Source organism: Chinchilla lanigera, unplaced genomic scaffold (assembly GCF_000276665.1).
Source record: "Chinchilla lanigera isolate Chin_1 unplaced genomic scaffold, ChiLan1.0 scaffold00039, whole genome shotgun sequence".
NCBI classification, from domain to species: Eukaryota; Metazoa; Chordata; class Mammalia; order Rodentia; family Chinchillidae; genus Chinchilla; species Chinchilla lanigera.
The window spans coordinates 16,705,910-16,730,149 of NW_004955440.1; the positions used below are offsets into that span (position 1 = coordinate 16,705,910).

The 24,240-nt window shown below is 39.9% G+C and overlaps 1 long non-coding RNA gene across 1 annotated transcript; it reads right to left on the reverse strand.

The window, feature by feature from the left end:
* Positions 1–4,969: 4,969 nt before the first annotated feature.
* LOC106149222 lies at positions 4,970–23,390 on the reverse strand. The gene is made up of 6 exons (XR_001235251.1): positions 23,094–23,390; positions 20,227–20,470; positions 20,046–20,129; positions 19,386–19,464; positions 10,819–10,893; positions 4,970–5,070 (listed from the first exon to the last, which is right to left on the reverse strand). It is a non-coding gene; the product is annotated as an uncharacterized LOC106149222 (long non-coding RNA).
* Positions 23,391–24,240: the final 850 nt, after the last annotated feature.

The following is a 24,240-nucleotide window of genomic DNA, read 5'->3' on the forward strand; positions in this document are numbered from 1 at the left end:
GTCAAAACGTTGACCTTCCCTGATCATTTCGACACTGGGGAAGAACCGGAAGTTACACAGTGCCAGGTCTGAAGAACAAAGTGGGTGAGCGCACACCATAATGTTTTTACCAACCTGCTTCTCCACTGGGTGGCTCTCAGCACCTCCTTTCATTATGTTTTTATTACACCTTCAAAAAGTGGCAAAAATAATGGGGTGAGTGTCATGGAAGCAAGGGAAAGTGTTTTCAGGGGGGTTAATGGCAATGCGTTGTACTGTAATAAACTTTTTTGTGTAAGTATTTGCCGTGTATTTTGATCATACCACATATAGGGGACTTAACTTCTTCCAGACTGGCTATTGTAGCGACTCCTTCTTCAGGAATAACAATCTTAGCTGTACGCTACGTGGTTAGAAATTGGAATCTGATCTGGATATTGTAATTTCTAAGTCCACAAGTGTCTGCACTTGAAACCTGTCGAGATGAATTGATTTATGTCAGAACTGTCCTGCTGAGACGAACACGCCAAGGAGTTATGTGACTCTTCCTGGGGCTGGCGGCCTTTGGTGTCAAAAATGAGAATAGCACTGAGTCTAGACCAGAAAAAATAGCTCAAGGGTCGTATTTACTGACTGTGACCCTTGGGCAGGTCTTTAGATCTAGTTAGTTTCAGTTTCTTCCAAAACCTAGATGTTATCTGATTCCCTAACCTTAGCCACTTGAAACAGCCCAAAAAAACCTTTATCATTTCACATACATTCCATGGATCAGCAATATTTACGAACACATGGTTCTGACCGAATGGTTCGACTTGGGGTCTCTGTGAGCTATTTGACACTAGCCACGGCAGCACTTATTTTACCGTCTTGGCCCTGGAGACTCCAGTCCCATGGTGCATTTAACTGGTTTGCAAATTAGAACTGGCTATGGGACCCCTTACCTCACTGACTCCCACCGGGCCATTTGGACTTTCTCACAGGAAGCTGGCTTCTTCTAGAAGAGCAGGCATGAAGTGACTTTTTAGATCACAGCACTCTTAACACTTATTAAAAGTGTATCATCCAAATTCTTTCACACAGTCACAAATGTATACTTGGTAACCAGACTGGTCAACAAATCTACATCTATGTCCACTTATACATATTTTTTAAATCTATTTGTATTGAAAGTATATATGCATTTTTTTTAGAAATCAGATAGTCTTAACAAGTTTATAGAAAACATTCTCGGTGGCATACCAATATTATTCACAATAGCCCAAAGCCAGATGTCCATTGACAGATAAACGGATAAACAAGAAGCAGTATGTTCACGTGTATTAGCTTTCCCATTGCTGGAAAACAATGCCCTGCTCCTTGGCTCTTGATTTTAGGAAATTTAGTACGTGCTTGGCTCCCTAGGCAGTGTCATGACAGAAAGACAGCAGAATGAAGCTGCTTAGTTCACACCAGCTGGGAAGCAGAGTAAGGGAAGAGGGCCAGAGGTGTAGGACCAGACATAGACCCCAAGTCCATGCTTCTGTGGCCCACCCAGACACGTGCAGAAATGCCCTCCTCCTACGTGCCAAGTGGATCCCAAAGACAATCAACTTGACACTCCACGCTAACCACCACCCCATACACTAGAATATTCTTCAGCCCTAAAAAGAAAGGAAATTCTAACACACGCTGCTACAACATGGATGAAACTCGAGGACAATAAAATAAACCAGTCACAGAAGGACAAATATTGTATAATTCCATCCATTTGATGAACCTAGAATAGTGAACTTCACAGAGACAGAAAAAATATGGTGGTTACAGTTAGAGTGTAATGGCTACAGAGTTTTTAGTGTTGGAAGATAAAAAATTCTGCAGATGAGTAAAGGCAATAGTTACACAGCAATGCGAGTACACTTAACCGGACCGCTTTCTTAGAAATGGTTACGATGGTAAATTTTGTTATGTATGTTTTTACTTACCCCAGTTTTTAAAAAACTACCAGGCTACCTTACTAAATATTGAATAAACGTGATTTCTGGCTAAATACACCTTAAAGAAACTCCGTAAGTTTCCTGAATCACCCATTGTTGAGAAATGTTTTAGTGTTTAGTCTGCTTCCCAAATAAAAAACTTAGCATCATTTTAAAAATTATCTAATGTATTAGGCCCTCAAATGTATATCAACATTATTGTGAACACACTGAACACTGGTTTTACCCTGAATAATAGTGTACTCCTTTCAGAACTGAGGAAGAGGTGAGATACGCTATGAGAGTTAAAACTTCTTCTAATATTTGGGAATCAATAAATTATGTACAAATTACAATTTTAAGAAGCAGAGGTTTACACCCAGTCACAGGGGCACACGCCTGTAATCCCAATGCTCAGAAGGCTGAGGCAGAAGAATTGCAAGTTCAAGGGGAGCATGGCCTACGTATGAGTTCAAGGTCATCTGAGACGGTATATGGGGCTCTGTGTCAAAAAAAAGAAATACAAGTTCACATATGTTATTTACTTAGGTTGAGCTAAAATGCTAAAAAAAATTACTGTTTCTGAGTTTTTGTTTCTGAGAAGAATGAAAACAGGATATATTACAATGGTGTGAAGAGTTCACCTTCCTTCTTTCAGATATGAACACTCGTTTCCGCGCACTGTGGAAAGAGTCGCCCATTAAGTGGTCTTAGCACCCCTGTCAAAAACCAGTTGAAGCCGGGCGTGGCGGCGCACGCCTGTAATCCCAGCACTCCAGAGGCTGAGGCAGGAGGATCATTGCAAGTTTGAGACCAGCTTGGGCTACATGAGTGAGCTCAAGACCAGCCTGAACTGCATAGCAAGACCCTGTCTTAAAAAGACAAAAAAGAAAGAAAAAGAAAGAAAAGAAAAATCAGTTGATTATATGTGTAAGGGCTTATTTCTGAACTTATGGTACTGCATTACTTGTACCATTTTTTTCCCTTTGAGTTAATAATTGACTCATTTTTTTCGTTTTGCTTCGTTTCTGTGCTGTATCACTAAGTCACACCCAGTCTCCCAAGATACATAAAATTCCTCGCATCGCAATTTTAAAACTCTGGCTATAGATGGTGAGTTCGGTGTGTCTTCTCGGCTGTCTTCGGGGGACGGTACTTCCGGAGCTCCCTGCCTCCCCGCTCCTCTTCGCGGCCTTCCCCACCGCTCTCCTCCGGAGGCTGCCTTTGCGCTGCTTCCTGAGAGTCTGCAGCGCCTTGTGGGAGGTCCCCCGTCCACAGAGCGCTCTGTGTACTGTTTCTTTTCCTCACTTGCGCTGGTGAAGCGCATCATTCTGTGGCTTCCTGAGTGTAGTTACCCTGTTCTCATACTCCAGTTTTAAAACGATTGTGTTCAAAATTCCAGATTTGAAATACATTAGCGGAGGACTTCAAAGGCTCATCTCCACTGACATCTGGCTTCCAGTGCAACTGTTAAGAATTCTCTTTTCAGATAATAGGACATCGCTAAAGGAACTTGGGTGGGACATTTCATGGCCATATCTTTTTAAAATATATCTCATTGTTGTGCAAAGGATTAGTCAAAGAGGTACAAAAACAAGTTTGGAGAACAGCAGAATTGTAAGGTAAAGAAGACAATGCCTAAACTAAGACAGCAGCAATAGAGGTAGAAAGAGTAGAATTCAAAAAATATTTAGGAGACAAAATGAGCAGAATTTAATTATTATTGGTAGGCCCTAGGATGATTCTCAATATTTGCACAAAGGCAGTGAATTCTTGTAATTTAGAAATATCTTCTAATGGTGACATATTTTAAGACATAGAATTAGCTGCATTGTGCAATTTGGACAGGTCATCCCTGGAGACATTCAAGTAAAGACCAAAGAAATACTTTCAATCTTTAGGTTATGGATCTCTTGAGAATTAGATGGAAGCGAAATTACATTCATGTGCATACATCCACGCACATACATGCATGCACAAACACACACGTGCATGCCTGCACACACATTTTCATATATATTTTAACCTTTAAATTAATCAGGTTATGAGAAAAAGGACTAAATGGTCAAGGTGCCACATAGGGAAGATTCCTGCGTTGACCATGAGATAGGATCGATGATCTCTGATTAGCTCCTCTGTCTCTCATTACTCTGCGTCTATAAATAATAAGGTAGTGTCTTTTAGCCACGGCCCAGCACCAAAAATGCTTTGCCAAAGTCATCTCACCGTCTTGCCGTTGATTGTGTGTATTGACCTCCTTCAGATATAAAGTCATTCTTTCACTCAGATTAATATTCCTATTGTAGAGAACAAGGTACACTTTTTTAAATACTGAGAAATAATAGCATGGGGAAATCAACCTCTGTGCCTCTAGCAACAACATCTGCTCTTTCCCTTTACTTCTCTAACTGCCAGGGCAATCATTATCCATTAGGACATGCCAACTCATGCTGAATTTTGGGTCCTAAAAGATTGAATACGACCCTAGGGTCCCTGGACGTCTATTAGGGAGTCAGGTGGACATGTCTCAGATTTTTTTCTTCTTTGGTTGCTGGTGAGGACAGAACATTGGGATGAGACAGAAGGCCATGGACTATGATGTAGGGCTTAATATCCAGACATAACTTAAACTTTGGATCCTAAGATTAGTTCTCTTTTCCTCCCTAGGCTCCAGGTTTTCATGTAGAAACACAAAGACTTGATTTGGTCCTAGTAGCAAATTCGTTTTCTTTCAGGCTGGCTCTGATTGCTTGGATCCACCTCCCTGGTGCACTGACGTGGAGAACAGTGCCCTTCTGAACAACGTCTGCCCTGGAAGGGGAACGGCATGCCAGCCTGAGGCAGGTGATCCCTCAAGTCTCGCTCATTTCTCAAGTTCCGTCACAAATATGCCTTATTTTTCAGCTCATTTACATTTTTATGTTGCTCCAAAACAAAGTGTCCCCAAACATAGCGTGTCCCTGTTTAACTGAGGAAACCAAAGTAGATAAAGTTCTTTTGAAAAAACTTACCAAGTCTATCATGTCCATGTTGCTAAAGTCCACACTCTGTGTACACTCCACAGTAACTGCTTCGTTAGAGTCGGAGAGCCAGTCATGATATAGGGATGGCGTAAGCGATTTCCAGCTATAAGGAATTTCTGGTTAAAAGGAAACATACAAAATAAAACAACTCAGTGTAACATGTCGAATGTGTTGCCTAGGACTAGTGTAACAAATTTCCACAAGCAAGCTGGGCAACTAAAACTACAGAAATGTCCTCTTCCCCATCCCAAGGTGAGATGTCCAGAATCCAAGACGTCAAAATTCATGTCCTTTCTGAGGACATCACGAGAGCAGGTCTTCTTTTCCTCTCCCCAGGTACTGTAGAATGTCAAGCAAGCTAAAACATTCCCCGGCTCGTGGTCACATCTCTCCAGTCTTGGCCTCTAGAGTCACATGGCCTTCCCCACTGTGTGTCTGTGCCCAAGTCTTTCACTTCTTAGGAAGAAAACCAGTCACTGGTTTAGAGTCCATCACTACCCAGTCAGACATCATCTCAGCTTGGTTATATTTGCAAAGTTCCTGCTTCCAAATAAAGTCACATGCACAGTTTACAATGCATATCAAAGCAACTTTTCCATGCTCCAAACATAATAAATTATTAAATCATGACAATCACTTTTTATGTAATAAACCTTATGATAGAGATCTACAGGTATTTACCTGGGATGATATCCATAACTTACTGATGAATAAAAATAACCAAGACTACCATATAACAGTATCTTACATAGTATATTATATTAAATGTCTTAAGCTGGTATTAAGACATTTACATATTACAGGCATGGTAGTGCATGCCTGTAATCCCAGCACTCGAGAGGCTGAGGCAGGAGGATCGTCATGAGTTTGAGACCAGCCTGAGCTACAAAGTAAGCTCAAGGCCAACCTGAACTGCATGGTAAAACCCTGTCTCAGAAAAGACAAAAAAAAAAAAAGATTGTATTAAATGTCTTTATGTAGATGTATGCATTGAAATATATTTGGATAAAACAATTATGATTTTTATAAGAAAATTAAAGCTTTATATTCATAAGTGGGCCACAACTCACAAAAATAACACCACCAACACAATATTTTATATTACTTATAATATTTTATGCTTTTTAAAATAATGAAGGCAAAAGTGAAAATAAGTACACTATTTCAGAAGACATATTTAATGAAAGTGGCTTTTGCTTTTATTCTTAAAAAAAAAAAAAAACAGGGTCTCACTATGTAGTTCAGGCTGGCCTTGAACTTACTCTTGTAACCCCGGCTGGCCTCAACCTTGTAGCGCACCTCCTTCCTGTCTCCTGAGTGCTGGGACCATAGACATGGGCTGCCGCACTCAGCTGTTTTTTCAGTCTTGATGTCACCAGCTTTGTGGGTCCTTATGCTTGCTATCAGAAGAATCAGACAGGTAAAGGAACAGACCTTTTATTCTTTTTTATTTTAAAAATTAAAAAACTGACAGAACAACAAGGAAGACAAAATCAAAACAACACTAAAACAATAAAAATGATACATGACCTCAAGACACATGATAGAAATTTACAGTGCTTGCTAAATTACATACTGTTACCTTCCACGAAGTTGCTCATTCCACTAGACATAAGAATGTAAGATTGATCAAACAATCAAAGATAGTAACAAGTAAAAAACAATAAAAATAATTTTGAAAAAGACATCAGAAATGATGTAAAGCTTCACCATATAAAATGGTAGGAGTTCAACAATGGTTCTTATGCTGCACACTGTTTTCAGATCAGTCTTTCTAATTACCAAATTCAAGCATGCAAAACTGCTCAAGAAAAAAAGAAAATTTTAAGCATTGACTGCTCCTCTCAATAAACTATAGACATCAGCAATACACTTATTCCAGCTATCTTTATATATACATATAAATTTGGGGGTTTTTTAATGGGAAACCTTTTATTCTTATACTGGAATACAAAGAGTAAAGCCATGTAGGGATAGAAATACCAGCTTGATTCTCTTTAAGAAGGAAGGGAAAATTTTGTTTTTGTTTTTTTGTTTTTTGGGGGGTTTTTTTGGTTTTTCTCCGGTACCAGGAACCAAACTCACGACCTTGCGCTTGCCAGGCAGGCGCTTTTGCCGCTGAGCTAAATCCCCAGCCCCGGAAGGGAAAATTTTAAAAATCAATAATATATATACAAGATAGCTAGGATAATTGTACTACTAATTTCTAGTAGTTCATTGAAAGGAACTGTTAGTGTTTATATTATTTGATCAATCTTGCATGCCTATATTTTATAATCTGAGCAACTACTTTGTGTTTTTATTTTAAAGATAAAAAAGCAACAACAGTGGTTGAAGACAAAATCAAATGAAAACAAGATCAAAACAACACAAAAACAACAAAAACGATACATGACCTCAAAACAAAATGATAGGAATTAACAATGGTTGCTACATTACATACTGTTATCTTCAACGAAGTTGCTCAGTCCACCAGACATAAGAATGTAAGATTGATCAAACAATCAAAGACACTAACAAGTAATAAAAAAAATTGGAAATGATGCAGAGCTTCACCATACAAGATGGTAGGAGTTCAACAATGGTTCATATACTGCATATTGTTGTTTTCAGATCACTCGTTCTGATTACCAGATACAAGCATGTAAAATTGCTCAAGAAAAAAAATTTTAAGCATTGACTGTTCCTTTCAATAAACCACAGACACCAGCAATACACCTATCCCAGCTATCCTTGTACATATACATGAATTTTGTTATTAGTAATTTGAGAAATGCAAATTAAAACAATCCTGAGATTCCATAGCACCCCTGAAAGAATGGCTATCATCAAGAAATCAACCCATAACAAATGCTGCAGGGGCTGTGGGGAAAAAGGAACTCTTCTCCACTGTAGGTGGGAATATAGACTGGTGAAACCACTGTGGGAATCAGTGTGGAGATTTCTCAGTAAACTAGGATTAGAAGTCCCATTCAGCCCAACTATTCCCCTCCTGGGTATTTATCCAATAGAACTGAAAACATCATAGCACATCAATATATGTGCACCCATGTTTACAGCAGCGCAATTCATCATAGCTAAATCTTGGAAACAACCCAAATGTTCATCAGCTGAGGAATGGATAAAACAGATGTGGTATTTTTATACAATGGAGTATTACTCAGCTCTAAAGAAAGATAAACTACAGGTTTTCATAAGTAAATGGATGCAACTAGAGACCATACCCATAAGTGAAATAAATCAGACCCACATGTGTAAACATCATATTGTCTCCCTGGTGTATGAAGCTGAAAGAGTGAATAAAATCTGAAGAGTACAATAGATATTGTGAAAGGGAAAGAAACTGCTCAAATAAGAAGCAGCAACTGGGATGAAGGAGGGCAGAGGAAAAGAAAGAAGAGAAAAAAATATGTGTATATATATATATATATATATACATACATAGAATAGGATAATTGTACTGCTAATATGTTAGTTGATTGAAAGGAACTGTTAATGTGTAGTTGATTGATCAGTCTTACATGCATCTGGTTATCTGTGCCACCATTTGGAAGATAACATTATGTAGTATAACAACCATTGTTAATATCCTATCACCTTGTTTTGAAATTCTGTGTCTTTCAGTATTGCTTGTATTGGTCTTGTGTTATTTTGTAAATGTATGTGTGTTTGTTAATATGCTTTTGTTCTTTTATTTTTTTAAATAAAAAATATGTCATATGCTAAAAAAATGAAATTCTGTATCATTTTTATTGTTCTCTCTGCTGTTTCGTTTATGTACTTGTTTTTGTTATTTTGGTTTTTTTCTTTTCTCTTTAAAATGAGCGACTACTTTGAAGATAACAATATGCAATATAATAGCCATTGTTAATTTCCTATCATGTTGTTTTGAAATACTGTATCATTTTTACTTTTTTCTCTCTTTAAAATAAAAATAAATAAATAAATGCCAGGCTGGCCCTAAGAAAGGCCAAAGGAATATCCCTTTCATGATATCTAAGGGCAGGCAAGGACCCCGTCTCCTACCACCATCGCAGGCAGAGGTGGAGTTTTAGTTACAGCTGTGCTCCTCTTATCATGTCATTTCACGTGATGTGTATTTTGTTATCATCTTCTGTCTCCGTGGCATGCATTTTTTACTATGCCAATAAAATACAGGTAAGCTGTGGGTTACTTTATTCACTATTGTATGCATGCATTTTTCCCTTAGCACCTGGAATTTCTTCCTCATCATCTGCAAAAGTTCCTAATTGGGACTCCCCAGCCCCAGTGGATTTGATTGTAATGATCTTTAAAAAAAACCTCTGATTGCTTCATATGGTGCTGAGTACACAGTCTTTGAAGCCTGAGCTGACTTCCCATCTTCCTGGTGTTATCTTACTTTTATAGACGGTTCCACTGCGCAACTCTCAGCTCCCCATAAGGCTGAGCATTACTTCTGCTGTCTCACTAACCCTTACAACCTGCAGCTAGCCAGTGATCAAAGATCACGTCTTACTTTCTTCCTCACGGAGGAAGACTTCCTTCAGTGAAATCGAAAGTAACTTTACTCCTCAGGCCACTTTGTCTCACTTAACATTATGTAAAAGACCGCCCCGATTATGTAATCTCTAACTTGTGGCAAAGACGAAGACGACATCAGGTAAACCTACAATAGAGAATCAGAAAAGTCATGAGAAGAGAGGAGCTGAGCTAAACCTGAGCCTGGGGGCGCAACGGAGACCCACACACACACTGCGCAGCAGATCCGCAAGGACGTCCGCGGCCAAGAACTGAAGTCGATGGTCAGCGGGGCGTGAAGCTTCACTTCTTCCACCTGTCTTTACTGTGTTATTATTGCAAATTAAATAATTCAGTGGAAAGCTAAAACATTTGCTGCACCGGCAGCAGGATCTCTTGACTCCAGTGTGTGACATACTTAATTGAGTCCTCTTCCACTAAAAGTCAGAATATCATGGAGTTCAAATCCACGTCTCTCAGACCTTCTCTGCCCCATTTAAGAAGGATGAGTATAGAATCTGACATCGCTGACTTTTTCACTGCGAGGGGAGGAAGTTCCTTTAAGCTTAAAAAAGCAAAACCATCTGGTGCTGCACAGCTGTGGAAATATTGTGTGTCTAATTATTTATGGTGATACCTGTGATTTGGCTTTGGTATATCCCAGAAGACTTTGGAAAAGCAGAGTTTCAGCATGAGTTCAGATCAATAGTGTCTAAATCATTATTCTGGTTCAAGATTTTTCTCATTAGAATGAAGAATGGGAAAACTCTGTTTGCTTAAGAAACCACAGAAATGTCACCCTGGCTGATGTTGAGGTATCAGAAAGGAAATGCCTGTGTAGTGCTGTTGGAAAAGTCACTCTGACAGCCCTTCCATACCTTCGGCCTTCAATTCCATCCGTCAGAAGAAATGACAGAAATATATATAACAATAAATGTAGCATCCGTACACCCAGGCATTTGTTGATTACACTCCCTCTGGGATAGATGGGTCCACCCTCGTTGATGGATAAACACTCCTATGAAAAGGGCTGGTAGGAGTGGTCTTTCTCTCTGCCGTGTGAGGACACAGTGTCCCTCATTTTCAGGGAACACGAAACTCTAGGTGCTGTCTCAGTAGCAGAGAGACAAAGCCCCACTCTACCAGCACCTTGATTTTGGATTTCCCTGCCTCCAGAATTTTAGGAGAATAAATCCATGTTCTTAATGAATTATCTTCTCTGTGGTATTTTGTTGTAGCAGCACAAAATGCATTAAGGCATCCAAACAAAAAATCTTGATGAACAATCAAGGCTTTCAGTTAAGAGTCCTAAAAGCCCATTGTAAATCCCTGCAAATAGGGGAAAAGCAGTAGTGTTGACTCACCCTCACAAATGCTAATGCTCAGCTTTGGATCAGCTCAATTTCTGGATGGGAGGAGGGTGACGTTCTCCAAACCACCTGTTTGAAACAAAACAAATCCCCTTTGAAAAAAAACATAAAAATCATTCACAACTCAATTTTTCATATGTGGTGCCTGGCTTTAAAATCAAATTAACACAGGTAAAAATATTTGGGTTTTTTTTGTTGTTTTTTTTTTGGGGGGGGGGTGTGTTTCTCCGGTACCGGGAACTGAACTCACGTCCTTGCTCTTGCCAGGCAGGCGCTTTTGCCGCTGAGCTAAATCCCCAGCCCCTAGGTAAAAATATTTGACCAAAATAAAAAGAGACAGTATAAATAGATCTACCAAAAATGTATTAAAGTCACTATACATATGTGTTCTTATTTTTTTTTAAAGATAAAAGGAGGGAAACATTAACAGACATACAACATTTTACAACATATCACAAGCACAATACAGACAATACAGAGCTACAAACAAAGTGGTAGGGAATTAACAATGGTGGTTGTATTACATATTGATATCTTCAAAGTGGCTTCTCATGAAAACAGATATAAACATGCAATACTGGTCAACCAAAGACTCATTGACAGTTTCTTTCAGCATAGAAATAGAAGACAGAAGAACAACCAACATATGTGTTCTTGCTTGGTGTGGTGGCGCACACCTGTAATTCCAGCACTCGGGAGGCTGAGGCAGAAAGATCATTGCAAGTTTGAGACCAGCCTAAGCTACAAAGTGAGCTCAAGGCCAGCCTGAACTGCATAGAGAGACCTTGTCTCAAAAAAAGACAAAAAAAAAATGTATTCTTGAAACTGATTGATGCCCTCAAAAAGTTAGATGGCAAATTGGAGAATTCAGGAGGAAAATGAAAATTATGAAAAATAATCAAGTGAAAAGTTTAGGACTAAAAATATAACATGTGAAATTAAGAACACAATTGATGGGTACATTCATCTAACAGCATTATTTCTGATAAAATACCCAGTAAAACACAGACTGATACATAAAATATAATGGATTGAAGATTCAGAAGTAAGCATAAAAAGGAAAGGAGAGAAAATGCAACAGAAGCAATATTTGATGAAATGATCAAAGAAACTAAGCCACAAATTTGGGATGTGTTACAAACTCCAAAAAAGTTAAAAACAAATCAAAGAATTCATAGCTACATCCTGGTAAAACTGTTAAAAAACAAAGACAAAAAAAAAATAAGCAGACAGAGAGAAAGAAATCATTCAGAGTAACAAATACACTGTGAAGTAAATGACAGATGACTCCACAAAGAAAAACTAGAACGCCTGCGACACCAGCTCCTCGAGAGGCGGAGACAAGAGGATCACAAGTGTGGGGCCAGCCTGAACAATACAGCTAAACCATGCCTCGAGAATAAAACTAAAGAGATATTCAAAATATAGAAATAATTCCACTACTTATTTAGTTCCATTCTGCCTCACCCATCCCTGAAGAGAAAATTGCATCCAGACGGGTTAAGTATACATCAAGGTAACAAAGAATTTCAAGGTGCCACCAGTTTCCTAATTTATTCCTATTGTCCTATTCATACACCCGAAGAAAAATTAAAATAATTGGAACATTCTACCCTAGCAAAGGCACCGCTGTTTTCTGTGCATACCCCTTTTCAAATGCTATTTTGCTGTTAGTGGATATTATCATCTTGTCATTTCGGGATTTTAACTATGTTTTTCTTTTAGTTATTAGACCCTAAAATTAAAACTATTGCTTCTGTTGGTTGCTTTTCTTACAGTGCTGGGGACCAAACCCAGGGGTTCCCTCATGCTAAATACATGTTCCATCAGTAAACTACCTCTGGAGCTCAGCTCCTTCTGAAATAAGTGTTGGAGCATCCCTCAGAAGAAAATGCCCTTTACATAACAGAATTGCTAAATTTTGTCAAGGTCTATCAAACAACACACCTAAACAAATGCAATTTTTTTTCATTTTTGCTCTTTGCAAACTAAGAGCTATGCACTACAAAACTCCCTAAGATATGAGTCACTGTTTTAGGTGCCACGTTCCTAACTTGTTTGAAAATTAGGGGTGGAGCAGCACCATTTCACCGTGTGTGTGACCCATCATTCCGCTGAACACCTCCCACTGCAAGATCTCACACAGGACACAGCTGGATGTTAACTCAGCCTCTGGAGGCCCATTTATCATAAGAAAAAATATTGAGTGTCAAAAAAAAGATCTTTTGGTGCTGAGGACCCTCCGCTTGCTTAAGTCATCATTTTGCAGCCATTGCAGTAAGATTTATAAATGCCACTCTTAAGGCCGCACGAGAAAACGTGCCCTTTCCACATGCACATTTGTGCAGTTCAGAGCAATGGGGGGTCTCCTTAAATGACTCTCCCTGCATACACTCAGGGACCCAAACCGCTCTACACGGTGAAAGTCGTACTCCTCCACTTTTATAAAGCATTATTTCTCTTTTTTACATGACTTTACAATAATATAGAGGTTATAACAAGTAAAACTAAGGTAGTTCATAATTTAGAAATACAAAGGTGCTATGAGAATTTTCTGTTGTGTTCACAGGAAAGAATCAGACACTATAAAGCCTGGGGAATTAATTCTAAGACTGTGAGAGCCATGTTTGCATCAGTGAGTTAGCCATGCCCTCGGGTTTCCTCATGAAATACTACATAGCACTCAGGACAGAAAAGAAACAGAAAAAAAGTATGTTCATTTTGCTAAATACAGAACTTTATATCTCTGACAAATGTTTTAAAACTACTCATTACCTTAAAATAGTCTCATGATTTTTATTCACTGCAACTCAGAGTTTGCCCTTTAACTGAGGTCCATGAGAAGGAAAAGTCTATCTTTGCCTGAAAATTCTGCACTTTGCAGTAGCATCTGTTTTCACATCATCTTGCCATGCTAAATATCTCGGTAACCACCCGTGTGTGTGCCAGATGGAGGTGACTGCTCTAACTCTACATGGTACCTGTCAGCAGTCCAGCAATCTAAAGCAGTTAAATTACTCCATCTGCTCTTTCAAGTTGCCTGGAGACTGCCTCTCAAATGTTAATGTTTTTGTTTGTTAATAAATAATAAAAGGGCACTTTGTCAATTATACAACTTGCCTGATTCATCATTTGTGCTAGCAAATTTCTGTCAATATTGAATGAATCAATAAAGAAGCATTTGTCATGTGTCTTACTGTACTAGTCTCTAGAAGATGAAATATACAACTTAGGAGAGGAAAATACCCAGAGAATAATTAATGGTCCCAGAAGCATTACGCATTATACAGAATGCCTGTTATAAATATTATGCAATGCTGAACAAAGGTATAAAGACAATAACATAAAAGAGAAATAGAAAAACTAAGAACTCAGAATAAAACGTGAACGTGATACATATTCAGTTGAAAGTTCCCATGTGCAGGGTCCTCGCCATTTAATCAATAAATACTCATTAAATGTGCATCCCATGCTGCAAACCATGCTATGGAAGATAATGGAGAAAAGAGGAATAGGGCACAGTCCCTGCCTTTCAAGGTTTTCTATTCATAAGACATGATCTCAACTACAGTTTCTCTGGTTAAACAGTTAAAAATTGCCCACCTCAATTATTGAATAACCCCTTAAAAAGCTGACAGTAAGCTACAAAACAACAATGCACTGCCAAGTCTGGCTCTTTTTGCTAAATGTGGAATGATACTTTGAGGAAAAATAATCTACTGCTATTGCTGATTATCTTCTCCAGCACTTGACACAAAGGCCCTTAGTGCTATCTACACATCCAAGCCCGACCATTTGTTCAGTGATGCCTATAAGCAATGAAAATGGCTCAGAAATTGCTTTGTAAATGCTCCTTGACTATGATAGGGATACACAAAGATCTTCTTTAAACATTGTCTCTATCAACCCGCTGATGGTCAGTGATTGCTATGAGGTATGCTATTGCCGCAGATGTCTAAAATAGAGGCAGGGCCGCAGGAAGCCACAGTAAAAGTGAACACAGACCGGAAGTCAACTAGGGGCTACAGGCCTTTTGAAATCTAAATACTGCAACAGTCCCCCTTTCAGTTTCAGTTACCCATGGCCAACCATGGTTCATAACTATTAAACAGAAAATCCCAGAAATAAATAATTCACAATTTTAAATGATTTTATCACAGTACATTATTATAGTTGTTCCATTGTATTATTTGTTCTTTTTGCTAACCTCTCATTGTGCCTAATTTATAAATTAAACCTTATCTTAAGGGGCTGGGGATTTAGCTCAGCGGCAAAAGCGCCTGCCTGGCAAGTGCAAGGTCGTGAGTTTGGTTCCCGGTACCGGAGAAAAACCAAAAAAAAGAAAAACCTTATCTTAGGGATGCACAGGAAAAAAATATTGTACATACGGTGTTCAGTACCATGGCATTAGTCAGCTTTCGGTCTTTTGGCAAAATCACCGAGATAAAGAACTTAAAAGAAAAAGAGGTTTACTGTGGCTCATGGCTTCAGCAGTTTCAAGCCGTCCCTGGCTGGATGCTTGGATTCTGTGGTCAGGCACAGCATCGCAGCAGGAGGACACGGTAGAAGAGGCGGCTCACCTTGTGCAGCTGCATAGCAAAGGCAGAAGGAGTCAGTGTTGGGCTAATGTTACCCCTTTGTTATTGCAGACTGATCAGGTCCACAATCTCCCAAGCTAGTGGACAGTGAAGGTTAATTAAAAGGGACAAATGGAATGATTTCAGGGCTCCAAGAGGATCCAAACCTTCTTATAGAATTTGAGAATCTCTCAGAACTAAGACAAAGACCTTCTCTGGGTGGCCCTTATTTAGTTAGTTATCAGAAGAAAGAGAGGAGTACTCAAGACGGGTGCAACCACTCAAGGGCTCCTCCAAGTAAGGCAGTAAATTAATACACCCAGGAGTGAGATGCCTGAAGTTTCAGTCTTTATCTAGTTCAGGTTCGATCCAGGTGTCCTTCACTGTGATTGTGTCTTATCCTTTGAGACTTCATGGCTTCACCCACCATTACAGGCCTCAGTAGGGATCAGTGACTCACATAGGTTCACTTACTATGAGTCTACTGCCCGCCTCCAGATAAGGAGTCTCGGCCTTGGACAGACTCACAAGTAACCATGAAAGGCCCATTGGCTCATTTAGGTCCTGCTCAGGGCTGCTTCATAGTGGTCTCCATCAGGTCAGGATCCCAATATCCCCTTAAAGACACACCAAGGTGACCCACTTCCTCAGTTAGGCCCCATCTCCTGAAGTTTCCAACACTTCCCAACAGTGCCATCAACCCGTGGCCAAACCCTCAACACAGGATTGGCAGGAGGGAGATTTAATACCCAAACCATAACAGAGGGTTTCAGGCTTCTGCTGAGGGTCTTAGAACACTTCACCCAAGGATAAGAAGGAAGCAATTACTGTATAAACAGGAAACCCTTTATTTTATGACCTGTGGAAATATGAAGTCCTTTCAAAATCTCCAGAGAATTTCCTAGAAATTTACACCAGTTTATGCATCCTGTTTAATTTCATAGTACACTGACCTAGAACTGGAACTGTTTTCCTTAATTTTCCACAAACCTGTCAGTCCCATGGGTACCTATCGATGGAAAAGCCTTGACTGTGAATTTGAGGTGTCAGGGACTTTGTATGGCTGAAACACAAAGAAACCAAATCTACAAATTGCGATAACTGCTGCAAAAGTCAGTCTATTATCTGCAAAGCCAGAATTTCAATCTCCTGCCATGTGACATTCAACTCTCCCCTGATTCCCTGCTTCTACCTCACCAACTCCTCTTCATCTCAAATTCAAAGTAGTTTTCCACCTTGGCTCTGGCAAACTCGTGTGTGCAGAACTCCCGCCTTCACCACGAACTAGCTTATCAGTTTTTCTTAAAATGTCTGTATCACACTTAGGAGGAATTCTGGACTCAACCACTAAAGTTATAAAATGTTTTACCCTGGCGTATAGTAATCTCAAAGCTGTCAGAGTACTGGAAAAACTCACACATTATTTCCTACTTGTGCAGTCAATTTATATTGCCTTCAACAATTTAGCAACACACTAAAAACAATAGTGTTTACATCCTTTTGCCCTAAAAACTCATTCCACAGAACTTTTTATTTAAATATGACATACATGATAGTTATCGGCTACTAGTCTAAGAAAATTGCATTTGTCCAATACATAAAATGTTCTTTATACTATCATATAGTATAGAAAACTGAAAAAACAAAATATCTAAAATTGGTAAAATGTTAAACAAAGTACTACTATTTGATAGGATGTAATGTAGCCATTAAACAGTTCCATGTGTTACTAGGCTATATTTCAAAAATCTCATGAAATTTTTTGTGGAAAAAAGATCACAAAACAAGATAATATCTATGCTGGGATTGAAATTATCCAGCCAATGTACACATGAATAAAAGTTGAAAGAAGATATGTACAAAAAATATATATAAGATATAGTATGCCAATGGGTGCTTAAAATTCCTTTTTATCATTTCCCTTGTCGTGCCTTATATAAAATAAATAAAAATCATAATATTTTGCTATAACCAACAAATTCTTCCTCCAAAACGATTCCGAAAGTCAATATAAATTTTTGATGAACACATTGGTGAACATTCCACGAACAGGGTCTTTCTTTGAAAGATGGTAGAGAAGAGTGGTCCATCCAGAGATGGCCATTCTATAGTCCTTCTATAGCATAAAGTCCTTATATAGCATATATCCTTATGTAGAATTACAAAAGAGGCTTCAGAAATAGAGCTATAATTTTCAGGCATCTGATATTTTATTTATAAAATTAAGATATTAGTACCTGTTTCACAGTGTTGGTTCATATTAAACAATGTCTTTTCTAATACCAAATACTATGCCTCACACACAGTAATTAAACTTGAATGTGCTGTGTTCAATAATCAAAGCTCCCTGGATACGTGCTGGGTGTCTGTTTGCATTTCGATGATGGTGCACTCTTCATCCTAAGTTAAGGAGAGGCTCAGCTGTAAGGCACCGAGGACTTGCGAAGACCCTTCCTGGAGTCCTGAGATACGGGAGATTCGCCTCTCCTGTGAGCGAGGGGTGTGCACATTGCAGGTCGTGCACAAATATTAGGACGTCTACTTACATTTATTTACACTATTTCCTTTCAAAAGTTGTTTCAAATGTTTTCTAATTTACATAATATTTTAATAATTATTCCTTCCAATATGCATACAGAGAACACTTGTTCAAAATTTTTGAGACGTGTTTAAACAAATTCAGAGGAAACCGTTCTGAACGTAAGTTAGAAAGTCACCCCCAAGTTTGGGTTCAGTACCAGAAGATACGTAAAATAACATCCGCCCGCTCTCCTGAACACCCTGCCAGCTCAGCTGCAGTTGCTCATCCTCTAGACACACATAATATCCTCCCGCCATTCCCTGCCAAGTAGCCAGACCTTCTTTATATTAAGTTGTGTGCAATTGTTCCACCGCTAACTGATGAGTTATTTCTTGTTTGACCTTATGACCCTTGACCATAGTAAAATTCAGCTAAAAATCAATTACAGAATATGATGGAACATCCCTGACTGTTTGGAAATTTAACATCACCATACTAGACAAACTATTGGTTAAAGAAATGAAAAGGAAATTCAAAAGGTATCTGGAGGTGAGTGACAATGACAATGACAACATATTAGCATTTGTGAAAAGCAGCACTTAGGGGTTTATAGTTCACAATGCCAATGGTAAGAAAACTGTTCCATACAAACATAGCTCAAAGCTTTTTCTATGTTTAAAACTCCCAAGCAGCTTCCTTGGGGAATTCTACAAAACATAAAAAAAATTAATATCAAGTTTACCTAAGTTATTCCAGAAAACTAGAAAGAAGGACTACTTCCCCATTCATTTTAGAGGGCACTTTACTGTGACGCCTCATCCAGGAAAAGACTTTACAGTGGAAGATAGCTACAGACCAATAGCCTTCAGAAACACAGATGTATACCTCAAGAAAAATATTAAAGACACAATATGTCATTCCAAGTTGGAATTATTCCAAGAACACAAAGTTAGCTTAATACTAAAAAAAAAAATCATAAAATTGTTATCTTAACTGTCTGACAAAGAAACACCATATGGTCATTTCAATAAATAAAGCATTTGACAAAATCTAACATCCATTCCTGATTTAAAAAAAAAAAACTTTCAGGAAAATGGGAATTGTAAGAAATGCCTAAACCAAATAAACTAGCATTTCTATATACTAGTATCAAACATCAGAAATTGTACATTTTAAAACATTTTTAACAACAGCACAAAAATTGAAAATATGGATTTTTTAAAAAGATATTTGCAAGACCTGTGTTCAAAAAACTACAAAATGGTACTGTTTCCTGTGCTCTTCTAGATTTCCCAAGCCTTCCCCGGCTCTCCCACAGCACCCGGCTGCCTCTGCCGCTCCGTGACAGCAGGACAGCCTGCCGTCTGGATCTGCAAACGGCCCTCCTCACGCGTCTCAGCACCCTCCGTGTGAGCTAAGCCATTTGCTCCAGAAATAGTTTATTTAGCCCAACATAATAGTACCTTGGGGCACTGCTGGCAGCCATATATGCCCTCAGTTTTTGAGGAAGTCTTTTCTCCAGATCTTGCAGGTTTTCTGTTTCTAAGAAAACATATATTTAATAACCATCAAGTGAATTAGGACATTATTCCTATCTGCTGTAAACGGGTGATTGACAGATATGGCAAATGTTTAAATTTTTTTTTTTAAATCTCACTACCCATTGCCAAGAATGAGGGATAAGTGTGTTCCAAGTGAGGGGAAGTATTCTGAATTCTTTGAGGAGGATTTGTGCCAATGTGTCTTTTACTGTAATAAATTTCTTTAAACATTGACATTTTTCATCACCCTTCATTGATTAAACATCTGTAGCAATTTCTTTCAGATAGAACTATGACAGTGAGCCCTCACCTACCTTACTCACTGGCCCTGAGACTGTGTAACGTGTGCCTCTTCCCGAAATCGAACTGACCGTGACAGGCAAACATGTTTAACTGATTTAGCACATTAAGGTAACCACAACAACGCAATGAAAGACACTCATGAAAGAGGACAATCAGAACTGCTCCAGGAATGCGCAGGAATCATGGGATGAGTGTTCACAGTGAGGGGCGGTATTCCGAGGGGGATTAATGCCAATGTGTCTCCAACTGTAATTTTTTTAATTTAAACAGTCATCTTACTTGTTATCATCCAGGGTGGTTTGAACATGTCCTCCCAAAAGTTCCTGCGCTGGAATCAAAGCCCGGTACGGAGGGTTGTGGGACCTGTGAGAAGGGATTAGGAATTAAGAGGTGTTAGTGACTTTCCCTTGGAATCCCGTTCCCCCTCACCACAGGACGCTGTCACAAGGCGAGACCTCACCTCCTGCTTTGTCTCTCCTCTCCCCGCGAGCTTGTCAGCTGACTGGCATGAGTTGAAGCAGCTCAAGTTCCGAGAAGCTGAGCAGAGGCCAGCGGCCACACTCCACACTACCTGCTCCCCAGACCCGTGAGCCAAACAAATCCCCCTCCATCGTAAGTCCCCCAGTCCTGGGTATTTTGTTATAGCAGCAGAAAGGGGACGCAGCTCCAACACAAGAAAAGGAATGCTGATTTAGTTTTTAAACCTAGAATTAAAGAAGAAATACTTGAATCACGCGGTCTTTTTCAAATTCTGTTTTATTAAGATCTGTTGGTGGAAGAACACTTACACGCTTTTAGAACTGCACATGTCCAGGCTTTCCTCATCAGTGGGTCACAGATCCAACGACTCTAGGCTCCAGACCTGGCTAGAGTCGCGGTTAACCGCTCACTCAAAACTGCCCTCGTGCAAGTTTTCCCTCAAACGTATTCTCATTAGCTGCTTTCACTTGAACAGACATAAATCAGGAAAGCACTTAAGAAAGCTATTTAAAATATGACCTGAGGGGTTTTTTCTTGGTAAATTATCATAAAACTTCCTGAGTCAGATTGAAAAGCCACATGTGAGGAGCTTTACATATTTCTGCCTATAGATATTTTGTAATCAATTATAATAACATTATATACCTCATTTCTGCTGTAATAGATTCAATTACATAGTTAACATTTCCTGCTAACCTTTTCAAATACAGGAAAGCAAATTCCACCTACCTGATTGCTGTGTTTGTCTAATGCATATGTTATTCTTGTTACCTTTAATGCAAGGAGACACTTGCTTTCTTTGGTTACATAGCTGGATAACCAGTTATTTACCTGATTTGTAGATGCATTTAAACTGCTACGCCTCTGGGGATTGCTTCGTACATATTGTTGTCGTTATACTTTCTCTTAACAATTTATCTCTCCCAACAGTCTCATAACCTAGGTTGGTATAACATGTCCCCCTTTTATGGGAACCTGGAGACATCGCCACTACATTTCTGGGTAAATCTGTGCCAGCCGGTCAGAAGTGCTGTCTTAGTCCATGCGGTTCTAATCTACTGTGTATTCCAGACCTACCCCACCTCCCGGGAGGGCCACAATTTGGGAACATTTTGAAAAGTATTTATAATATGAATCATTAATAATTAGCTGTATCAAGTAATTATAATACCACAAGCACACAGGACCTTCTTCAAATATACGTTTTCTTCCATCATTAAGATGTTTGACCACAAAGGACGGAGAAGTTTAATGAATATAGACTACCTGGTATGCAGTGTGGATTTTTTTCGGAATGTTCTGTTTAGTTTGGCATAAGCAAAGGGCTTGAAGGGAGCAGCACAGCCTGCAGTGCAGACTGTGCCCCTGGGTCCCACGAGCACACTGATTTTAGGGATCAGTCATCATAGATGACCAAAACCCTAGTGAAGAATGAATTATCCACTGGTCGTTTTCTCTGTGCACTCTAATTTCTGTTCTCAACTGATTTCTGTCCAAATCGCCTGGTAATAAATACTAAGACATTTTTCTAAAGTGACAGGTTTATGAAACGCAGCTCAGTACGAAAACTAGAAAAGCTGACCGAGACTTTACACGGCCCCCATCGAGCGGTGTGCACAGTCACGGAAGCGTGTAAGTCAGATCCTGCGCCACGTCAAGGGCGGAGACTTTGGCCCAAACCCCTAGAGTAAAACGTTTTTCACAAGGAGCCTCAAGATCTTTCATATTCACTGCAATAGGCAGAGCTGCTGTGAAAACTCAATTCTAAGGTCTAGTCTAGGACCCCTCTGCACAAAAAAAACTTTGCATAACTGAAGTCTACCCAAAGAATTTCAGGTAAAGAGCATCAACTGGTTTTCAACAACTAGGCTCTGATAAATCCATAAAAAGTCAATGCATTTATACATCTATAAAATGTGTGAATAAAAATGACCTGTGGCTTATCATTCGTTTACCTACTGAGAAGCAAGAACCTTGCTATCAGAGAGGAACAGAGACAGAGAGAGGAAAGATTTATGACAGAAATTCTCTGGCCCTAAAGGCAAAGGTTTTTTTTTTTTTTTCAGTTCTTTAAAAATATCTTCTATAATGAAAAAAATCTAGTATAAATTTGAATTTTCACAAGCTACACATGCCTATTTAACCACCTGTTAGATCCAGAAAAAATGTGAGCTCCCCAAGCACCCGTGCCAGTCACTGCATCGCTCACTCGCTAAGTGAGCCCCGCCCTCAGTTCTACTTCCTGCCTCCTGGGACACCTCACTCTGGTCCCAGCTCTGGATTGGACCAAAACGGCCCCCTCCGCCTGCCCCTCTTGCGCTCCTGCTCTTCCAAAGTCAGTGTAGCTGGAGTGTGAAGGACGCAGGAGGAAAACCCTCAGCTGATCGGGTTTGAGTGACTGTCTAAGCCCGGACTGTGGCGCTGTGTATTCTACCGTCACATGACAAGAGGGCTCGAAGTCGCGTTTAGGTTGAGATAGAGAAGGATAAACTAGGTTAAAGTTTTTTCATACCTCCACCAGACAAAAGTTAAGGGCAAAATTAGCACAGGGTATTGTTCATAAACTTGTAGCAAGGAAGCTTTTCAGCCATCCAGCACTTTCCTTTAACCCGGAGTTCAAAGGTGTCAAGAGGAGAGGAAGTTTTACAGTAAAATGAAGAAATGCTGAGAAACCGGGGCTGGCAAGAGCTGTAAGATGACGGGATGTGGGGGGAGCAGCAGAGACGCTAATTCACCTTCAAGTACAAGGAGTGATCAAAATACAGAGTGCGTGATTTTTCAGTGTATTACCGTCAAAGCTACTCCCGGTCATCTCCCCCAAGGTCCTCCCCTGGCTCACGTACTTACCCCATTACGCCTGCCCCTCTCGGAGCAATTCCGGGAAGTCCTCTTAGGGAATGTCTGTAAGAGGTGTGATAAAAAGCCTGACGCATGCTGAGGTCCAGTGCCGTCCAGCAGAAGGGCAGGTTCCTAAAACATTCGTGTGTCCTCTTCCGGCTTACTCACCAGATCCGGCACGGTGGGACTTCTGGCTCTCCCTCCAAAGTCAAAGTGACCCTGAGAGGTAACCGCTTTGAATCAATTCAGGGTGTGGAGACAGCCACAAAGCACAAGGGAGGGTACGCACAAAGACAGCTTCCAGAACTGCTGCAGAAAATGGTAAGAAAGATGAGACGTGTGGTCAAAGCAAGGGGGAGTATTTTGTGAGGGAACTAGAAGCGATGTGTCTTTCACTGTAATTTTTTTTTTAATTTAAACCGTCACTGTAGTTTTCCAACATACCTCTTACATTTCGCAGCCCTTGGTTTGCTGCCAGGGGGCGCTGAGCAGCTTACAGATAGTCCAAAGGAGGAAGAATCGTGCCGTGTTTACGGTAGCAGGGTTTCAATGCCCAGGCATTTCTTGAACCAAGGGGGATGGGTGAGGTGCTTTTTCACTGTGGCATTGTCATCGGGGTCCTTATGGGGAGGAGGGTGCCACGGCAGACAGGTCCTCCGCTAAACACGCGCTCTGAAAACGGAAGGGACAGCACATTCGCACCTTTTTATATGAGCAATACATATGACAGTCACGGAAACTGATTGCGACGAATATAACATAAGCACTGTTCGATGATAAACAGGCACTTGTGGGATGCACATTATTAGCCAGGTGCACACTCATCATCTACTTTTAGGACTAACTTTACCTTTCCCCAAGGTGATATTTAGAAGTGGCTCACTGAGAAAATTCTCCCTCTCTCCCACCATCTCCCTCTCCTCCTCTCCGTCTCTGTCTCTCTGTCCCTCTCTCTCTCTCTTTCTCTCTGTTTCTCTCTCTGTCTCTCTGTCTCTCTGTCTCTGTCTCTCTGTCTCTGTCTCTCTGTGTCTCTGTCTCTCTCTCTCTCTCTCTCTCTCTCTCTCTCTCTCTCTCTCTGCCCCACAAACCAGGATTTCTTCTTTGTACACAGATTTTTTGGGTTGCTTTTTTTTTTCCAGTACCAGGAATCAAACTC